Source organism: Acomys minous (assembly GCF_964271855.1).
Source record: "Acomys minous genome assembly, chromosome: 17".
NCBI lineage: Eukaryota > Metazoa > Chordata > Mammalia > Rodentia > Muridae > Acomys > Acomys minous.
The window spans coordinates 51,414,934-51,435,383 of record NC_140500.1 but is presented as its reverse complement, the minus strand read 5'-3'; the positions used below and the strand labels follow the sequence as shown (position 1 = coordinate 51,435,383).

The 20,450-nt window shown below is 42.6% G+C and overlaps 1 protein-coding gene and 1 pseudogene across 3 annotated transcripts in view; both read right to left on the bottom strand.

Annotated features, from left to right (window-relative positions):
* Positions 1-20,450, bottom strand: part of PRICKLE2 (prickle planar cell polarity protein 2) — a 348,904-nt gene that overhangs the window by 221,839 nt on the left and 106,615 nt on the right. The gene's annotated exons all lie outside the window — the stretch shown is intronic.
* On the bottom strand, positions 1,636-3,304 carry LOC311588339 (large ribosomal subunit protein eL21-like; annotated as a pseudogene). Its single transcript has one exon. The product of its transcript is annotated as a large ribosomal subunit protein eL21-like (transcript).

Here is a 20,450-nt window from a genome sequence, read left to right as displayed (position 1 = left end):
ACAAGTGAGACACAAACAAATTAAAAAAATAAATATACAAAAACGAAAATAAAAACAAACAGGTAAAAGACCAACAAGATGACAGCAACAACAACAAAGGCCAAACCAAAGCAAAATGAAACAAAAAGTCCATAGAAATACCTTTGCATTCTTTTTGTGTTGGCCAGCATGGGGTGTGTTTGGTATATACACGCAGTGAGAATCCACTGGATGAAACAGATTTTCCCTTTGCCAGTGTGTGCCAGTTGCAGGTAGCTTCTTGTTAGGGTCGGGAGCCAGTGCCCACTTCCCTGTCTCACTGACAGGACCCCATCTGGTAGTAATCTGTGCAGGCCGTGCATGCTGCCACCATCTCTATGAATTCACATGTACATCAGTCCCGTTGTGCCTGGAGGACACTGTTTCCATGAAATCACTCTTCCCCTGTGACTCTTATAATCTTTCCACCTCCTTTTCCACATAGATACCTGAGTCCTAAGGGGAGGGCTCTGATGAAGACATCCCATTTAGGACAGTGTGCATTCTCTGCACATTGTGCAATGTGTCATTAGCTGTCATTTTATTGCTATCTTCCTTTAGTAGAAAGAGTACTAGTAATAGACTTTCCTCTAGGTCTCTGACCTATCTAATCTCAGAAAAACAAGCAAACAAACAGAAAAATAAAAACAATATCCAACTTCATATGGAAACACATTCAAAAACCCTGAGAGAGCTAAATAATCCTGAATAATAAAAGAACTGTTTGGAGGTTCTGTCAACCCAGATTTCAAGTTTATTACAAAGCTATAGTAGTAAAAACAGCATGGTACTGGCATCAAAACAGAAGCGTTGATCAATGGAATATAACTGAAAACCTAGACATAATTCCACATACCTATGGACATCTAACTTTTGACAAAGAAGCCAAAGGTACACACTGAAGAAAAAAGCCCAGCACCTTCAACAAACCGTGATAATCAAACTGGATGGATGCAGGCAGAATAATGACCAGACCTATCACCCTGCACAAAACCCAACTCCAACTGGGTCAAGGACCTCAATGTAAACACAATATGATAGACTAGAAAGTGGGGGATAGCCTTGAACTCATTGGCACAGGAAAGAACTTTTTAAAACAGGACACTGATAGCACAGGCAATAAGACCAATAATTAATAAATGAGACCTCATAAAACTGCAAAGCTTCTGTATGGAAAAGGACACCACCATTCGTGTAAAACAACAAGCTACAAATAAGAAAAGCTCTTTTCAATTATGCGTCTGATAGTGGGTTAATGCCTGATGATGTGTGATGTGTGACGTGTGATGTGAGGGCTGTGGTAGGAAGGAAAGGCACCGAGAGGAGGCAGGCAAGGAGGATGGGAGTGATGTAGGAGGGGCCAACAAAACAAACTAGGTATGGAAATACCATAACGAAACCAATTATTTTGTATGATAATTTTATTTATTTTTTTTAATTTAATTAATTTATTCAGATTACAACTCAATTGTTATCCCATCACTTTTGTATCATAATTTTAGAAAATTAATTAATAAATCAACATACAAAATGGCTCAAATTACCAATAAAGCTAATGATTCCTATACAGTAACACACTAATATAAGAGTGCTACATAAACTGAAAACCACAATACATACACAAAATTAATTACCCATTGTTAACTAAAAAAAAAAAACCAAACAAACTCCCAGGAACCTATGCTAGGACATGTGTAAGCATCAGTGGTACAACAGACACATGCATTCCATGAGCGCAGCTGCACCCTGCTGTCTCATGCATCACCTGGCACTTGGCCCATGAATGGATTGAGCAGAGTTGTTTACCATCTCTTACAATTTTTTTTTATTTGTGGAAGCATGTTGCCAAGGTCTTAATTAATGTAAGTTGAAGGGGGTATGCCATACTGCCTATGACCTTAGAAAGGCAAGACTCTCTCACAAGGACGTGGCTGTAGTCAGATAAGATGCCACCACTTTAGATAGCACTTGTAAATGCCATGAAATGTTTACAGTTTAGATTTTCTCTAGGTCATTTTTTTTTTTTAAAGAAAAACACTTTACAGTGCAGTCCCTTTATTTCTTTTTTTACATCAGGCCATATGAATGCGTACAGACTCGGCTCCAGTAGCTCAGGTTCCTTCCCATAAGTCCTCACACAGTGTGCTGCTCTGGGTGGCTCAGGCTGGCGCTTCAGCTGAACCCAGGTGCCCGTCTCCTTGGCTTCCTTCTTCTTCTTCTGGCCGTTCTCCTTCACGGGCTTCAGGAAGATGTCCCTGCTCTTAGAGTGCTTGATGTGCGCAATGTGCACATTGATTCTCTTGATGAGGATCTTGCCCTTAACTTGCTTGCTCACAATGATGCCCACGGTATGTTGGGTGGCATTGTAGACTCTTCCAGTTTTGCCATAGTAACACTTACGGGGCATTCCTTTTTGAACAGTGCCAATTCCCTTGATGTCTATAATATCGCCCTTTTTGTAGACTCGCACATATGTGGCCAGATAACCACTCCATGTTTCCTAAAAGGCCTACAGAACACATAGCGAGTGCCCCTCCTCTTTCCCTTTGTACTTGTCATTTTGGCAAGTTACTGGAAGATGGCGGACACAGCCAGAAGGCTTTCTCTAGGTCTTAAACACCAAAGACGCAGCTTTTGCCTTCATTGGCAAAAACAAATACAACTGAGTCCCACTGATGCTCACGCACACGTGAACAAGGCCAGAGCAGACAGAAAAAGCAAACATGAGCAAATCCAATCGAAGGCTTCGCTAGTAACTTTGCTGTTGCTGTGATAAAACACGATGACCAAGGCAACTTAGAGAAGGAAGAGTTTATTTGGCCCTATGGTTCTAGAAGACTGAGTCCATGATAGAGGAGCTGAGGTGGCAGGCCACACACAGGTGGATGAAGCAGCAGCTGACAGCTGAGGCTCACATCTCAAACTGGAACAAACAAGAAACACAGAGGGGGGAGATCTGGGGCTGGATGGAGGCTTTGAAACCTCAGAGCCATCCTGTGTGATGCACTTCCTCCAGCAAGGACACCGGTCTTAATCCTCCCCAGCGCCCATACATTAAGGCCGAGCAATCAAATGCCCAATAATATGAGCAACATCCCTTCAAACCTCCACAAAGGTTGTGGGGGTATTCCTTGTGTCATTATCTCATTCCAATAGTTTACATATTTCTTCATAATTATAATGTTGAGGGGTTGTGGCTCAATTTGTAGAAAGCTTTCTTGACATATTTGAAGTCTTGGGTTTGATCCATAGCACAGTATAAACCAGGTGTGATGGTGCATATAATCCCAGCACTTATAAGGTAGAGGGGAAAGAATCAGAAGTTGAAGTTCATCATTATCCTTAGGTACAGAACTTGTTTGAGGCCAGCCTGGGCTGCGTAAGACCCTGTTTCAAATATTTTAAAAGAAAGGGAAAACACTGAGGGAGAGTGAAATACAAATATACCTTTACATAACACCCAAATAACTGGCCCTATTGCCCCTTGGTAGCCTCTTGCTTCCCCTTCGGCTTGAATAAAGGGTAGTTTCCTTAACTCAGAAGCTGTTCTAAGTCAAAACCTTACAGAACTCCAAGTACTTAAGTCAAGGTGTTTGTTACCAGAACACATGAATCCCATGTGCAACTCAGTAATAAAAAGGAACCAAAATTAAACATTGACAAAGGTGTTTCTCCAAAAGGAGAAACAAAAATAGCCAACGAGTAAATGAAAATGTTCAGTATGATTAGCCACTAGGGAAATGCCAATCAAAACCACATTCCACATGCCACTTTCCCCCAGTTGGAGCAGCTCTGAGCACAGGACAGAAGATAACAAGGGCTGGTGACACTATGGGAAAATAGTGTTCAGGGAGTGTGAGATGGCACAGCTGTACTAGAAACAGCCGGACAGTTGTGCAAAGTTACCATGGAGTTATCCCAGCACCCAGTGATTCCGCTGCCAAACAAGTGCTTCAGGAAAAGCGAAAACCCACAACACACATGACTTGATAGGCTCACGTTCACAGCAGTGTTTATGCCTAACAGCCCAAAGGTTCCCCAGGCTGTGTTGCATGCACACAGGAGGGAATCATTTGGCTTCAGCCACAAAAAGGAATGATGTATTAATCTGTGCAGTCACATGGGTGAAACTGAACGTGTGGAGGGAAAGCAGCCAATTATGAAAGGCTACCTGCTGTGCATTAACAACCCACAGAGACAGGAGGGAAGCAGTGGTCATGGGGCTTTGAGGGACGAGGAAATCGGGCAACAGCGGAATGCAGCACCTCTGTAAGATGAAGAGAATACTCTAGAATTAGACTTTGGTTGGGGTTTCACAGCCTTGTAAAATATGTTTAAAACATAGAACTTATACTGCATGGGTGGATTTTATGCTATGTAAATTAAAACTCAATAAGGATATCTTAAATACACACACACATATGTGCACTTGTACACACAACAAAAACTATTTATAATCTTTGCTCTGATCTTTGCTTTTTCCAGCATGCAATTTCTTCTTATCTGCTGTCACTTAGAGATAAGTTCCTTTTTTTTTCTTCCAATTCCCTGCTGTTGACCCTTGTCTTGATATACACACACACACACATACAGACACCAACACTGACACAAAGACACAGAGGGGAGGGAGGAGAGAGAGGAGGGAGAGAGAGAGAGGGAGAGAGAGAGAGAAGTGATTTGCTTTCTCCCAGCATCAGTCAGCACCAAGACACTTTGAGTTCCTTCCTCCCACACAGGGAACATAAGCGTAAGGCTCTGACTAATCAGCCAGTACCAAGTTGTCCCTGGGCAATGATCACACTTACAGGAGCAGGCTGGAAGCTGCTCTCTGAGGAAGCTGTTTCAGGAGCATCTGCTTCCTTAGATGAATTGGGAATCACAAAATGAAGAGAGCATCCATCTACTCAAAGGGACATACAATGCTTTGTGCACTATAGAGGAGAAAGGGGAGAGGAAACAAGAGAGGAATGAGGCAGGCAGGGAGGGAAAGAAGGCGTGCGCCTCTTAGGTACTCTGGCTTGTCTAGCATTCTGTTGTATCCTGAGAGCATTATAACTTAGTGATTTCCCACGGGCAAATACTCATTCTGTGGGCTTCTGTCCACTTGGTTTGGGTGGGGCTGATCTCTGCTCTAATAGCAGGCTCTGGGCAAAACGCATTGTCTTCTTTGGTGGGTAAGCCTTGTCCCAGTATTTGAAGACTTTGCCAGAAGAATGCTTCTATCCCCAAAGAAGAGAGAGTACAACTAACAGTCCACCTGACTGACTATATTTTAGACTTGCTAGCCTCCATAACTGCATCAGATATTTCCTTAGAACACATCTCTTGCCACAAACAGCTGTGGTTCTAACCTCTTGGTAGTTTTCTGAGAGCTCCAATACACAATTGGATGATGACCCCTGTAAAAGGAACTTTATTCACGTCTTTCAGTTGCCTCCATCTGCTAACCTAGGCCTAGTCCTAGAAGCTTCTAGCCTCCATACAATCTAACCTAGGCCTAGAATGTTTTCAATCTCTGAGACTTACTGCTTAATAAGCTTACCTTTTCTTGTTCTTATGGAGCTCTGGGCTGGCTGGTTCAATTCAGCTGTTCTGGCTCGAACGTCTCTCCCATCTAACTTAGTAAATCTGGCTTTTCTTTGGCCTTTAAATTGTTCTGCTTGGCATCAAACTAATTCCAGCAATCTTTTCTAATCGTCTGGCTCCTTCTCATTCTCTGGCTCATTTGGCCTTTACCTCAGTTCTTTCTCTGCAACCTGTCTCCCTATTACTGTCCCAGTAAAACTGCTTTCTCATTTTCTCATTTTCTCACTTTTTCATACTCTCTCTCTCTCTCTCTCTCTCTCTCTCTCTCTCTCTCTCTCTCTTGTCCATTAAGTAGCTTCCCTTTCCTCTTCTCATGAGAGTTGGGCATATCCAAATCTTTCTCTGATTTGTCACTTTTCTGCCACTCAATTAAACATCACTTTCCAAAGTGGCTGCTTCCTTCCATAAATTAACTTTACTTCATCATTTGGAATTGAAGGCATGTACCACTGTGCCTGGACCTAAGCTTTACCTGAAACTTGCTCTATTCCAGGCAGGCCTTGAACTCAGATCTGCTTGCCTCTGTCTTATGGATTAAAGGTGTGTTTTTATCCCAGCCAGACCACACAGACCTAGGAGGTCTTTGGATGTGGGTCTCTTGCCAGAACAGCCATGTTGTGAATTAAAATTACTCTACAGCTCCCAGAGTAACCAATGGCCTTTAGAGCTTTACGTGGGAAGAATATAAGTGGTGTGCATTCCTTCACTCAACTTCACCTCTATCTTCAGCAAAAATCCTTCCTACTGCACATCCGATTCTGTGTGAACCATCTATTTCCATCGGCTTAACCCACATCTGATGCACTCTTCCCATCTTATGGGTAATAAAAAGTAAAATGACTTGCTCGAGGCAAAAAACACTGGTAAGTCGGAGATGCAAGTTTTCCCATCCTTCCAAAAGACTTCAAATGGCCCATCTTCTGGAAGGAAATGGCTGGGGTACCCCCATTCTTTCCAAAAAAGGTGAAAGCAGTATATTTTAAAGTTAGTTACCTGAAGAAATATGAGTCACCGCCTCCCTTTCACACCACTACATCCGGTTAAGATCCGTCCTTAATTAAGAGATCAGCTGTGGAGGTTCTGCTTGCCATTGTGTCATAGGTCCGTGTCCATTTCATCATCTGCAGAACACATGCTCAGCTCAAGGCTCCAAAGATGACCTAGCTGATGGTTCTGAGGTAACAGAACCACACCTTCTAGACAACTTCTTAAGTGACCTACAACCAGGCCTCTGCTAGGCAGTCCAGACCCAGGCTACTGGCCACAACTCCCTTTGGAGAGCTAAACAGAGACCTCAGGGGACTGTCTGGGCAGAATAGCAGCCACAAGTGTCCTTCCTTCTTAGGATAGTAGGAGATGTCACCATGTTTATCATTAAATGTCACCTCTATTACATATGTCATGTTGAGACTCATGGTAGGGCATGATGCTCTGCTGCGATTACTCTAAACTGAAAGCCTCTGGAAAATTCTCTTCTCTGATGAAAGACCCATGTTCCAGGAGGAGTCAGTCCATCAAAAATCCCTTCATCACTGAAGATTAAACCCTGTCCAAGGAACAGAGACAAAAAGATGCACCTTCCAGAAAGTACCACTGCTTATCAACTGCCCTTGTAGGGACTGAGACTGGCAGCGTGGGTGGGGGTGGGGGTGGGGGTTGTGTAATTATTAATGGACACTTGACTGTACATATTTTGGAGTCACAGTATACCATTTTAACATATAGACATGTACAATTTATAAGGATATCATGAAGCCTCAATACTTACTAATTCCTTGTGTCCAGAACACTCGAACTACAATTAGTTGCTGGCAAGCATGTAGTCCCACTAAGCTTTAGAGCATTTGTCTGCATATCAAGAACCACATGGGTCTTCTTCCATTGCCTTCCTATAATTTGTTCCCACACTGAGAAGCTCTAACCTCCAATTTCTTTCTACATTCAAGACAGTATATAAACTTCAATCATCCGTCCCTTCTTTTCTTGTAGTTTGAGGCGCTCATGCATATACATGTCCTACATTTGCATGCCTTTTCTTGTGTTCATCTATTTTCAGTTTATTCTAGACACTCAACTTGTCAGACCTTTAAAGAACAGTGAGAGTCTGTTGCCTCCTCCAGATCAACAGGTCACCTTGAAGACCACAGATTAATCATAGGTTTAATTGGCTCCTTATTTTATGAAAATAATCCACCTGAACACAAGTTTTATAGAATGACTAAATACGAAGATCACCTTTATTCATCTTAATTAATTAATACATTTAAATATGTTATTCAGTGCTACTTGATACCATCTTAAATATGATCACACTTGGAATTCTTCAACAACCTGTTGGGAGTTGGGAAGACAGTCCAGAGGTAAATGCTTGCAGTGTAGGCAGGCAGACTGTACTTAGCATCCCTGGCACCCATGTAAAAGCTCAGCATAGCAGCGTGCAACTAAAACCCGGGTGCTGGGGGTAAGGGTGGGGCTGGAATAGATGTGGATAAGCCCTGAAGACTCACTGGCCAGCCATGCTAGCCAAAATGCCAAGCTTCTGGGTCGGTGAGAAGCTATATCTCAAAAATACAGTGAGAGATGATAGAAGAAATCACCAAATGCCAGCCTCTGGGTTTCATGTGCATGTGTGTGTGCACACACACACATAAATAAATAAGTAAACAAATAACCTGTTATCACCAGATTAAACTTTTCTTTTCTTTTCTTTTTTTCAGCTTGGACTTTTCTTTCAAGCTTGCTGGAGACCTAAAATATATTTACTTGTTTTTTGTGTACTTTAAAGGAATGAAATATTTCATAACAACTAAAACCATCTTCCCCTCCACCTAAAACCTTATCAATACCACATGAAATCATTGCAAATTACTAAGGTAAATATTCCACATGTTGAGAACACAGATGAGCAGGAAATTCTAAACTTTAATACCCATGTTTGTTTCCTTTGTTATTTACCAGGTATGTAGATTAAGACAAATTACCTTTTCTGGATCTCTGGTTTTTCATCTATAAAGTGAGTGTAGTGATATTGCCTTTGCTCAGATTGTTATTTTTTGGATATGAAATGTGCCCCTGTCCTCACAGGTTGAAGGCTTGGTCCTGAAGGCAATATCCAGAGGTGGAGCTTGGGGAAATGGGCTGTGTTGTATGAGCCTTTAGGGCAGTGGTCCTCCACCTTCCTAATGCTGAGACCCTTAATACAGTTCTTCACGCTGTGGTGACCCCCAACCACAAAATTATTTTGTTGCTACTTCATAACTGTAATTTTGCCACTGTTATGAATCATAATATAAATACTTGTAGAGATAGAGGCTTGTCAAAGGAGTCGTGATGCACAGGTTGAGAACTGTTGATTTAAACCAATGGATTGATTCAATGATGGATCTGTAAATTGATGGCAGTTCTGGAAAGTGGTTGAAAATAGGAAATGGGAACACACTAAAGGAAGAAGGTTACTTGGAGGTGTGCCTTCCGCAGTTTTTCTTTTGGAGGGATGGCTCCTGCCCCTCACTCCCTCTCTCCTCTTTCAGGTTGCCATGAGGTGAGTCACTATCCTCCAGTATACACCTGTCTTGCTAGAAGCCCAAAGGCAGTGAAGCCAAACGATTGTGACCTCTCCAACCATGAGCCCACTTAAAACCCCCATGCCAGGCAGAGTTTTATCACAACGACAATAAACAGATCCTGGCAACTACAAGAGGATAAGGTGTGTTCTGGGCCCAGGTTATCACTGGCACATCAACCTTACCACTCATCCATGGGAGAAGGTGGAAATAGGTGCTGACACCGGTCCTGAGGATTCCCATGAGGGACAGCAGTCCCTCAGAGGAGGGACGAGTACATTGTCCAAACAGAGACCTAATGTTGCTTCTATCTAACAGAGGCAGCACCAGCTCAGAAAACCCCAACGACATCACCAGCACATACCTTCCTCTTGGCTTGTTACTTTGTACAGCACCTTTCATTTAAGCCTTACAATCCTAGGCAGGGGCCTTATTGCTCCTTGGCTATAAAAGAGCAGATGGAGTCACTGCGAGACAGGGCGCACCGTGTGGTAAGGAAGCTGAAAGTACAGCACAGGATCTGCTTCCATGGAATGATCAGGCCTCTGTATGCAATCAGGGTAGGAAGCGGATCTCATAGTTTAAGGAGCCCTGGATTTACTTGAAGGCATTCTTAAACCCTGCTTGTCGGGACCAAGAGTTTGCAACCTTTCTAGTCATCTCTCCTAATTCCGGCTCAGTGTGGAGCTTTTCTGACTGAATGACAACAGCAGCCAGAAGCGTGGCCTTTTGCATGATGCATTCTAGATCCGCGTGCTGGCTACTACCTCACTATCTTTAGACTGTAACACTTTTGTGCAATTCAGACAAAGAGGCAAGATAGCAAGCTAAATTTAGCCTCTGGGCATTCAGTTTGTGTGGTTTTTTTTTTTTTTTCCTTTATGGATCCAGGACATTTCAAACACATTTATGTAACTATGCTTATTGAGTATATGTTATGGCCGGGCTAGCCCCATTCTGGGAACTGGATGTACAAAACGAGTTCAAGACATACGTGAAGGACTCTCATGATGAGTGCTATATTTGCAACAAGAGTATGGACAGGTAACAAGACTATGTGCTATAGACTAAGCTCTCAAAAGGAAGCAACAGAGAAGGAGGTTTGATGGTAGATGGATGTCAACTGCCCTGTAAGGAGGAAGGGGCAAGTATAATAGGCCTTGCTCTTAGAGAAGTTGACAATAAAAGCAGGGTAGGGGAGAGAGGGCTGCAGGGGTGGATCAGTTCATCAAGTACTTCCTGTACAAGCATGAGGATCCATATTCAGGCCCCGGCACCCACAGAGAAGTGGGGTAACCTAACCCCAGAGCAGAGAGTGAGGTGGGAAGAAGACAGGCAGATGCATGGAGCTCTCTACCCAGCTAGTCTAACCGAATTGGCAAGCTTTGTGTTCAGTGAGAGATCCTGTCTCAAAAACCGAGGTGGAGAATGACTGAGGGTGAGGCCTGATGTTGACCTTTAGTTTCCATGTGCATGGACAAATGTGTGCATATGTGCACACATTTGAGAACATACAAAGACAGGCATGTAGGAGGAGGAGTTCAGCTGAGTGCTGTATATAACAACCCTCAGGCCATGGAGAGCAGGATGACAGCACTGAATTCCCCTCCAACCAATTCCATGACATCACCCTACCTCCTGCGGATTAGTTGCTTCATCCCCAAGTGTGGAAGGCCAAAGCACCAGTGTTTTTCAGTCTGCCTCTGTGGGTGGAAATCTAGCTTTAATTGTCTAATTGCTACTCTGGCAACGGCTGCCTCGGATTCATTTTAGACCTCGGCACAGGTGTGCTCCATGGCGAACGTTCTATTTTCAAGGACGAAAGGACGGAATTAGAGAGCCCGATGTCTTCTGCTTCAAGAGTTAAGATGAAGTTATTTTCTTCCCCCAATCAACTCATGTTATCGCATTTCAATTTTCCAGAGTGTCTTATCATAAATTAAACTGGGTTGCCAAATCCCACAGCAACAAAAAATGAAAAGGTAGTTGGGAGGAGGAGAAGGAAAAGGTTTGGAGCTTATTAAAGAAAAATGTTTCCACATCCATTAAATAGACATTATGAAAAATCTGGGTGAATAATGAAAGAAATGATGAGGATAAAGAGAAATGCCTTTTGGTTTTTAAGTTTGTTTTGTTTTGTCTTTTTCAAGACAGGGTTTCTCTGTGTGGCCTTGGCTGTCCTGGAACTTGCTCTGTAGACCAGGCTGTCTTTGAACTCATAGGAAAATATTTTTTTTTACAATGAAAAGAAAAATAAAAATGAATCTGGGCGTGGTCCTAGATTTGGAAGACTGAGGCAAGAGGATTGCCACAAGTTCGATACTACCCTAAACTATCCCATAAGGCCCCTTGTCACCATGACCCCAAAATAAAGATGATGATGATGATGATGATGATGAAGAAGAAGAAGAAGAAGAAGAAGAAGAAGAAGAAGAAGAAGAAGAAGAAGAAGAAGAAGAAGAAGAAGAAGAAGAAGATGACGACGGTGATGGCCATTTCTGCACGTACACATGTTCCACTCACTAAAGCCACAGTATTTTAGTCTAAGGCAGGCAAGCAGCCTTGGGCCTGTTCTATGTTTTAAAAAACAGATCTAAAAAAGCTCTGTGCATTTCTTAAAATAGTTACTGATTTGAGCAGCTAATTAATTCAATTTCACTAAGATACTTTTTTTCCTTTTTAAATACTTAGAAGATGGCTGTGCTGACTTTACATGTATCTTAATTATATTGAAGTCAACACTAAAGAGTTGAGCTGCAGCCAGTGGTAGGGGCTTCTGTAAACTTGGCATGCCATGTAATAAAAATGCAAGGCAGAGAGTGTTCACACAAAGAGAGTGCTAATAGGGAAAGGCCAGAGCGCTTCCTACAGCATGGTCTATTTCAGACCTCAGTGCAGGCCAAACCTGATCCTTGGAAATAGCACGCAAAGGGAGTGTGTGTCTAGAGGCCAGCCATCAAAACTCCAAGGTGCACATCTGGATTTGTGTTGCTTCCTGGGTAGAAAGGGCAGCATGCGAAGAATTCAAGGTTGAAATACTAACTGCAGTGGTCAAGCTGAGCACCCTCAGCGTGTAGCGCGGCAGTGATGATGGAAATCAGCGTGTCTGCCCTCAAGTTGCTTGGAGTACAAATAAGATCACCCTGGAAACTGAAGGTCGTGCTCAAGCAGCGCAAAAATGTTAGATGTTAGAATCATCTCCCCAACTGGATGCATGAGTTACTTGTGTAAAATAAACAAAAAGATGATGCTACCTCACACTTCCTCTTATCTACTTCTAGAGGAGTGCTTTGAGGGTTGATGCTTGGCAAAAACTTTGCTCTTCTGTGAAAAAGTTTGTGTAAAATATTCTTTAGCCAGCTCATATAACATATTTAAATGTGATGAGCTCATTCAAGAAGTATAAAACAAAAATACCACTTAACCTGTAGAAAAGAAACAGCGTTCTTTTCATTGAGACTTCAACATTATTTTCTACATGAAGACTCACAATGTAGATAGATTAGTTAAATCACAGCAGATATAATTATCTTTATTTTTGGATGAGGGAACTAAAGCTGAAAATATAAACAACTTACTCAATTTTGAACAAATAATAAGCTGTAGAGGGAAGGTGGGGCTCTGATTCTGTGTCTGATCCCAAAGCTCACTCATGTCCCTGGGCCATGGATCTAAACAGCTTACAAAGTTTAAACGCAGCATCTTGTTTGTACCATAAGAACACAGTGCTTTCTATAAACAGTGTTTACAAAAGTATTCCTTTCTATTTTGTTTGGAAAGGAGGTCTTACTATGTATCTCTGGCTGTCCTGTAGACCAAGCTGGGCTTGAACTCACAGAGATCTGCCTGCCTCTGGCTCTTTAGTGCTGGGATTAAAGGCGTGTGACATTACTCAGCTACAAATGTATACTTATCAAAGACACTCAATAATTGTTTCAGATTAGAATTCAAAATACAGCCTTAGTCCTATAAGAACACCAGAGGCCCTCTGGATTTATTCTTCAAATTCCAGGACTTGGTACGGCAGGGGTATACAGGAACAGAACATTACCCCAGAGAGGCATTTTACACTACAGTCATGATCCTCCAGGGTAAGCTTGCCTTATAGAGCAGACACCAGGAGCTTTGTTTAAAATGCAGCCTTCCTATCACTTCCATGATGCTCTGAAGGTGCCCAGAAACATGACTCTTAATTAATTACCTCATTACTCAGCTATAGGTGTGGAGTCTAAGAAAATTCTACACTTACCAGGTCCCAGAGAACAGTTAAGGAATGGAGGACCAAGAATCAAGCACTTTGGCACACATGTCAGGGGCCAGAGTTAATTTCTCCAACCCTGCTGGATTTCTGTGTATGCAAGAGAACTGTCTTTGTTGGGTATCTCAGTCCTCATCCTTTTGAGACTGACTGAGAATCCACTAGATTCAGAACATCTGAATGAACAAGACTATCCTGAGCTGTATAGATTCTGTGGCAGCTATTCTACACCAAGACTTCCTTGCCAGAGCACTAACTGTAGAACACCACCAGATCAGTAATGCCAGGGGCCCTAGGCCTATCATAGAATGAGATTGTAAATCATCCCTGGAGAATAGTCGCTAGCAATGGCCGGAGAGAGCTTAGTTTTCTCCATTGGCAAGTATATGTAAAAAAAACAGTGAAAAGTGAAGGCTGATTATCAAAGGAGGAAGCCTATCCACAAGTGTGTACACACACACACACACACACACACACACACACACACACACACACACACAACTTACAAATAAGGGTCCCCTGAAACTGGTGGCCAGGGGAAGATCTTCCACCTTTCCTTTGAGGCTACAGTTGCCAACATCATCTGTAGGCTTTGACAGACATATGCCAGATTCCTGGACTCTACCACTATTTAAAGGGACAAGGGTAGGACTTCCAGCAAAAGTCCTTTTCAGAAATTCCCTCAGGCAAATTCATGACAGAAGTGTGATGACTGCTGTATTTATTTCTTTTCTTGCTGTTGTGGCAAAATAAACAACAAAAAGAATGTAAGGAAGAGAGGCTGTGTTATGTCTCATATAGAAGGGATACAGTGCCTTAGAGTCGCAAGAACATAATGTCATTGGTCCAGTAGGGCTGGGATATAAAATCTCAAAAGCCGAGTGCCACTGTGGGACTCTGCTGGATAAGGTTGAAGTCTGACTTCTCCAAATAACCATTTCTGTGCTAGGTCTATGAAGGTGGACTCCCTTTTCTCAGTGGGGTTCCCACTCCACCTGATCTGGTAACACTGGATTTTGTAAGTGGTGTCACATGGCCCTTAAGGAATATTTCGGGCAGATCCTTTCCTGATAAGGAACTTCATCAACAAGCACAGGGATTTCTTGGATGTACCCAGCTCTACGCTGAGGAGATCCTACTCTACAGCAAATGGTCTCTAATCATACCAAGAAGTGATTCCATCATCCACAGGATAATTGGATACCGTTTTCTCCTTCTTGTGATAGGACCCCATGTTACTGCATGTTAATGAGGTACTGTACTACTCACTGTATGTAGATTAAGTATCCTGGCACCCTTAGCCCTAGCAAGTCAGACACATTCACCCTCAGAACCCCTCCCCACAGCCTAAGGTTTATAAATAAAGGCTGGCTGGCATATTGGTGGTAGGGGTGGGGCTTTCTTGCTTTCCATTCCTCCACCATGACTGCCTGAGACTCCATTTATTACAGGGAGGGGTGGGTAAAACAATGCTGCACATCCAGTGGTCAGGCAGCAATGGTGGAACTGCCTTTGCAGTCGCTGGAGCCTGCTCCATCACTACTGCTAGCTCAGTGCTGAGTCCTGGTAAGCACCACTGAGCCTGTGTCTCCCCAGACCTGCCTGCCAGCCGGTTTCAGCTATCTGCCTGCTTCCTCTACTGTGCTTAGTTAGCACAGCAGCTCAAATGAGGAGCTATAACACTTTTGGTAGCTCCAGCTTATGGAGCTGCTGAGTACCCACTGCCATCTGATAACAGCTATCTCACTGAAAGAGCTAAATTGTAACCCTCCATGGGAAACTCATTTTCCACCTCCACCCTAGCTTAGCTCCCCAGCCACAAGCCTCACCCTGAGTGCTCTAATCTGCCCTTGAGCAAGAAACCAGACCTTAGGACCTTTGATCTCCAGGTCCCTCTGTTCTTGTCTGGAGTTAGGCAGTGTCTGGACCAGCCTGCCAGACACGGGATCCAGGATGCCAGATGCTGAATGACATGCCACTTCCTCTAGCAAGGTTCCATAGCCTGAAGATAGTCTTTTTTTTTTTTTAAACAACTTAACCAAACTATTTTTTTTAATTAAAGGTATTTCCCACAATACAATAGTTTATTTCCCTTTTGAAAATTTTACTTTATTATAATTTATTCAGATGACATCCTGAATATTATCCTCTCTCTCCTAACTTCCTGTTCCCATCCTTCCTCCCTTTTCTGCCCTATTCCCGCCCCCTAAACTTCTGACAGAAAGGGAACTTCCTCCTCCACCATAAAGCCACAGCCTATCAGGTGTAATCCAGATAGCCTGCTTCCTGTTCCTCTGTGTGCTCCCACGGCCTCCCCACCAAGGGGGAAGTTATCAAATCAGGGTCACCAGAGTTCATGTCAGAGGCAGTCCCCACTTTCCCTATAACCATGGAGAATGAGCTATCTGTCCATTGGCTAGATATGAACAGGGTGTCTAGGTTTATTGCATACATTGTCCTTGGTTGGTGTAACCGTTTGTGCGGGCCCACCTGGGTCCAGATCTACCAGCCTGATGGTCTCCTTGAGGGGCTCCCGAACCCTTTGGATCCTTCCATCCCCACATTCTTCCATACAACTCTCAGCCCCTGACCCAGAGTCCAGCAGGGAGTCTCAGTATCTTTCCCAATCCCCCACTGGGTAGAGTCTCTCAGAGGACATCTATGATGGGCTAATATCTACTTATTAGTGAGTATATACCATGAGTGTCTTTCTGGGACTGGGTTACCTCACTCAGGATGATCAATTCTAATTCCATCCATTGCCTGCAAATGTCAATACAAACAATGCATTGTTTGAAATAGCTGAGTAGTATTTCATTCTTTAAATGTTTCACAGTTTATTTATCCATTCTTCAGTTGAGTGACATCTAGGTTGTTTCCAGATTCTGGCTATTACGAATAAGGATGCTATGAACGTAGTTGAGCAAATGTCCTTGTTTTATGTTAGGGCTTTTAATATATTTTCTTTGTTCTGTACATTTTGTATTTTGATTATTATATAGCAGGAGGATTTTATTTTCTTGTCTACTCTATTTGGTGTTTCGTAGGCTTCTTGAAAATTTATATGCATCTCTTTAAATTAGGGAAATTTTCTTCTAAAATTTTGTTGAAAATATTTTCTGGGCCTTGGAGCTGGGCATCTTCTCTTTCCTCAATTCCTGTTATTATCCATAGGTTTCATTTTTTCATGGTTTCCTTGATTTCTTGGATGTTTTCTGTCAGGAATTTTTTAGATTTAACATTTTCTTTGATGCTTGCATCACATTCTTCCATTGTATCTTCTATACCTGCTATTCTTTCCTCCATCTCTTGTATTCTGTTGGCAATGCTTACCTCTGCAGTTTCTGTTTCCTTCTCTAAGTTCTCTCTTTCCAGGCTTTCTTCACTTTGTGCTTTTATTATTGTTTCCATTTTCATCTCCAGATCTTGAACCATTTTTTTTTATTTCCTTCACCTGATTGTTTGCATTTTCATAAATTTCTTCCAGTATTTCTTTATTTCCTCTCTATAGGCTTCTGTCATGGCCTCTCTTAGGTCCTCAATCTGTTTGGCTGTGTCTTTCTGTATTTGTTTATGGATTTTATTCATTTCCTCTATTATCGTCTTCATTATGAAGGATTTGACGTCATTTTCTTGTGTTTCACTTGTGTTTTGAGTTTCCATGGCTGATAGCTTTGGGATAACTGGGCTCTGGAGATTCCATATCATTTTGGCTTTTGCTGTTTGTGCTTTCATCCTGGTCTTTAGTCGTCTTGCTGTCTCTGGCATTGGGTGGTAGTTTTTGGTATCCTTCACTGGCCATTGAGAGTAGCTCTTAGCTGATTGGCTATAGGTTGAGGCCCCTCACCTGTGGGGATCAGGGAACCCTTCTGTGGATCAGGTGGGTGATCTGGGTTCAGATTCAGGAACTCTCCATGGATTGGCGGGGTTGCCTGAAGTCATATCTACTCATGTTCTACACTGTGGCGTCCCTTTCAGCTAGAAGGCCCAGACACTGGGGCCTTGTGGTCCACTGCTTTGTCAGAGACAGAGAGCAAGGGTGCTGTGCACCTGCAGGTATGCAGCTAAGGTTTGGGGACCGCTCATGTGCCTGTGCCTGCTTGGATCTGGGAACTCTCCATGCATGAATTGGCCTGATGACTTAAGATCAGATCTACCTGTGCTCCACACTCTGGGGGCTCCCCTGAGCTAGCAGACCCAGATGCTGGTGCCCTGCAGCCCACAGTTCAGTCCAAGACACAGAATCCAAAAGAGGTATAGCACAAATGCAGCTCACAGGTAGGCATCCAGACACTGGGGCCTGGTACCCTCCTGCAGTTGTCCAAGGACTCCTTCGTGGGCCAGCCAGATGGTCCAAGGACAGACCCACCCATGCTCCACACAGTGTGGACCCCTCTCACTCAAGATACCCCAGCTCTGGTGCTTTGTAGCTCCCAACTGAGTCCCTTGGCTCAGTCCCACTGGTCAGATACAGTGCATGATTGACACCCCCATCTTGGATCACCCTTGATTCTTTAGTCTTTTAATAGCGCCAACACCTGGGGACAAGTGTAAAACACACGCACCTACAGGAGACATGCACATTCAAACCCTAATAGACATCTCTGAGGATCTTCCCAGGAAGCTCACCATGCTGCCATTAGGAGATTGAGATTCTTCCAATTTCTACAGCCCCACAACAACTCACATACCACCCAATGTTTAGTCCTGAAATAGCTAGAGTGAGTGACAAAATTACCATTTACCTTAATAAAGCATAAGAAATTAAATTTATTTAATGGATGGAGCTAGTTAATGTAGGGCTTAATATTGGGGTCCTCATGTGGTATTGTTGTCAGTTGGTCATGGTCACACCTTCTGGGTGACACTGACAGTCCCCAAAGAGAATACAAAATTGTTACAGTATGGGACAGGTGGAAATGGTGACACTTAAGATTAGATTTTATTGTACCATGACTGAATATTACTGAACTTATCAGGTTAAGGAGACTTATGGGTTTGTGGATAATATCACTGAAGTTTTACAAATGACCTAAATAGATTGCTACAAAAAAATCCATGGAGTAAACTGTAATTATGCAAACTACAAAAATAAGAAAATGATCAGGCTGATGCATGTCCTACTTCTGAGATGGGCTCTGGACTACTGTACTATGAAGTTAAAACAGTAACTAGCAGCATTAATAATAATTTGATTTTAAAAATTAAAAATAATCAAGGTGACTGTTTAAAATATGGATTTCACATAGCATGCTTTAGTGTACAGGCAATTTCCACTTGACAGTTCAGATCTGTACAAATTTCAGTTTCCATAACATTAACTGTGAACCATAAAGCACAAACTTTACAGCTTTAGGTCTCAAATGCAATAACCAACGTATGTGATAATCAATGACCAACACATCCATTTTCAAAGTCTGTCAGTGATTGGCCACTGCATCACTATTACTTATTTCACTCCCAGATAGCAAATTGTGGGCTGTATTGCCTCCTCATCTGCCATGATTCAATATTTGACCTTTTCAAAAATTAAGTGAAGTGGCCACCAAAATTGGAAATATAGTCCCCTACCAAAAGGCAAAAAACGGTGGGAGTGAAATTCAAACAGAATGTAAATGGAATTACAGAAGAAAGAGCTGATCACAGAGTCAAGAAAAGCCAGTCACACTGTCTGCAGAATTTAATACAGGCTACCTTGTCCATATAGAAGAGGAAAGTGGTTTTGACAGAAAAGATGAGCTTGTCCTAACAGAAGTGACAAACAGAAAGCTCCATATTAAGCCGTCTCTCAGAGGTATTTCAAGATGCTGAAACCACAAGCAAACCTATTAGGAACTGATTCCCTAACTTAAGTGGGATACGACAATCAGCCAAGTTACAGAAAACATGCTTACTTTATACTGTAGTCATATGACAGGAGGAAAAAAGCTTAGCGCAAACTATTCTTGATAAGATTTTATAAAAATACAATATTTTTTCTATGCTTCTTATTTTAATTTGAAGTGCACTAAACAAATATTAGCTTTACAAATTTTCTTATTTCCCTATGCAAGTATAACCAACAATAGGAGAATTTTTAATGGTTCGCAAAATATTTCAAAAGTCACATTACGATTAAATTTTTTCTTACTGCTTATTAAGGTTGCTCGGCAAGATTCTGCCTTTTGTGGCGATGCTCATGGTCTCACCCTGCTGTGAGAAGCAAGTACTGCTTGATTTAGTTAATTAGACTACGCGTGCATAGTTTATTGATAAACAAATATGTGCTGATTGGCAGTCTATGTTCAAATATTTTCTCCCGAGAGAGACAATTACAAAGGTATGAGAGGCTAGGAAGATGGCTCAGCAGTTAAGAACACTTGTTACTCTTACAGAGCTACCGGGTTCAGTTCCCAGCACCCACACAGTGGCTCACAATCACCTCTAACTCCAGTTCCAGGCATTTGGCACTCTCTTCTGATCTCCATGGGCACCAGGCACTCATGTGGCACACATATACACATGTATGTAAAACGCTCATGAACATTAAGTAAGTCTTTGGCTGAATAACTCAGAGACCCAGGATAGAGCCAAACATGACTGAGGGGGAAAAAAAAAACCTCAATGAAATGATTACTAATGATATTCTACTATACTTATAGATGGGGGCCTAGCCCAGTTGTCATCAGAGAGGAGACATCCACCAACTGATGGGGGCAGAAGTAGAGACCAACAGACCAGCACTAGGAGGAACCAGGGTAACCCTACAGAAGAGGGAGGGGGAGGAAAATTGTAGGAGTCAGAGGGGTTGAGGACACCATGAGAACACGGCCCACAGAATCAACTAAGTGGGGCTCATTGGGGATCACAGAGACTGAAATGACAATCACAGACCCTATATGGTCCTCTGCATATACACTATGGTTATGTAGCTGGGTGTTCTTGTGGGACTCCTAACAGTGGGAGTGGGGTTGCCTCTGACTCTTTCTTCCTACTGGGTTGCCTCATCCATCCTTGATATGACGGTTTGTGCCTGGCCTTATTGT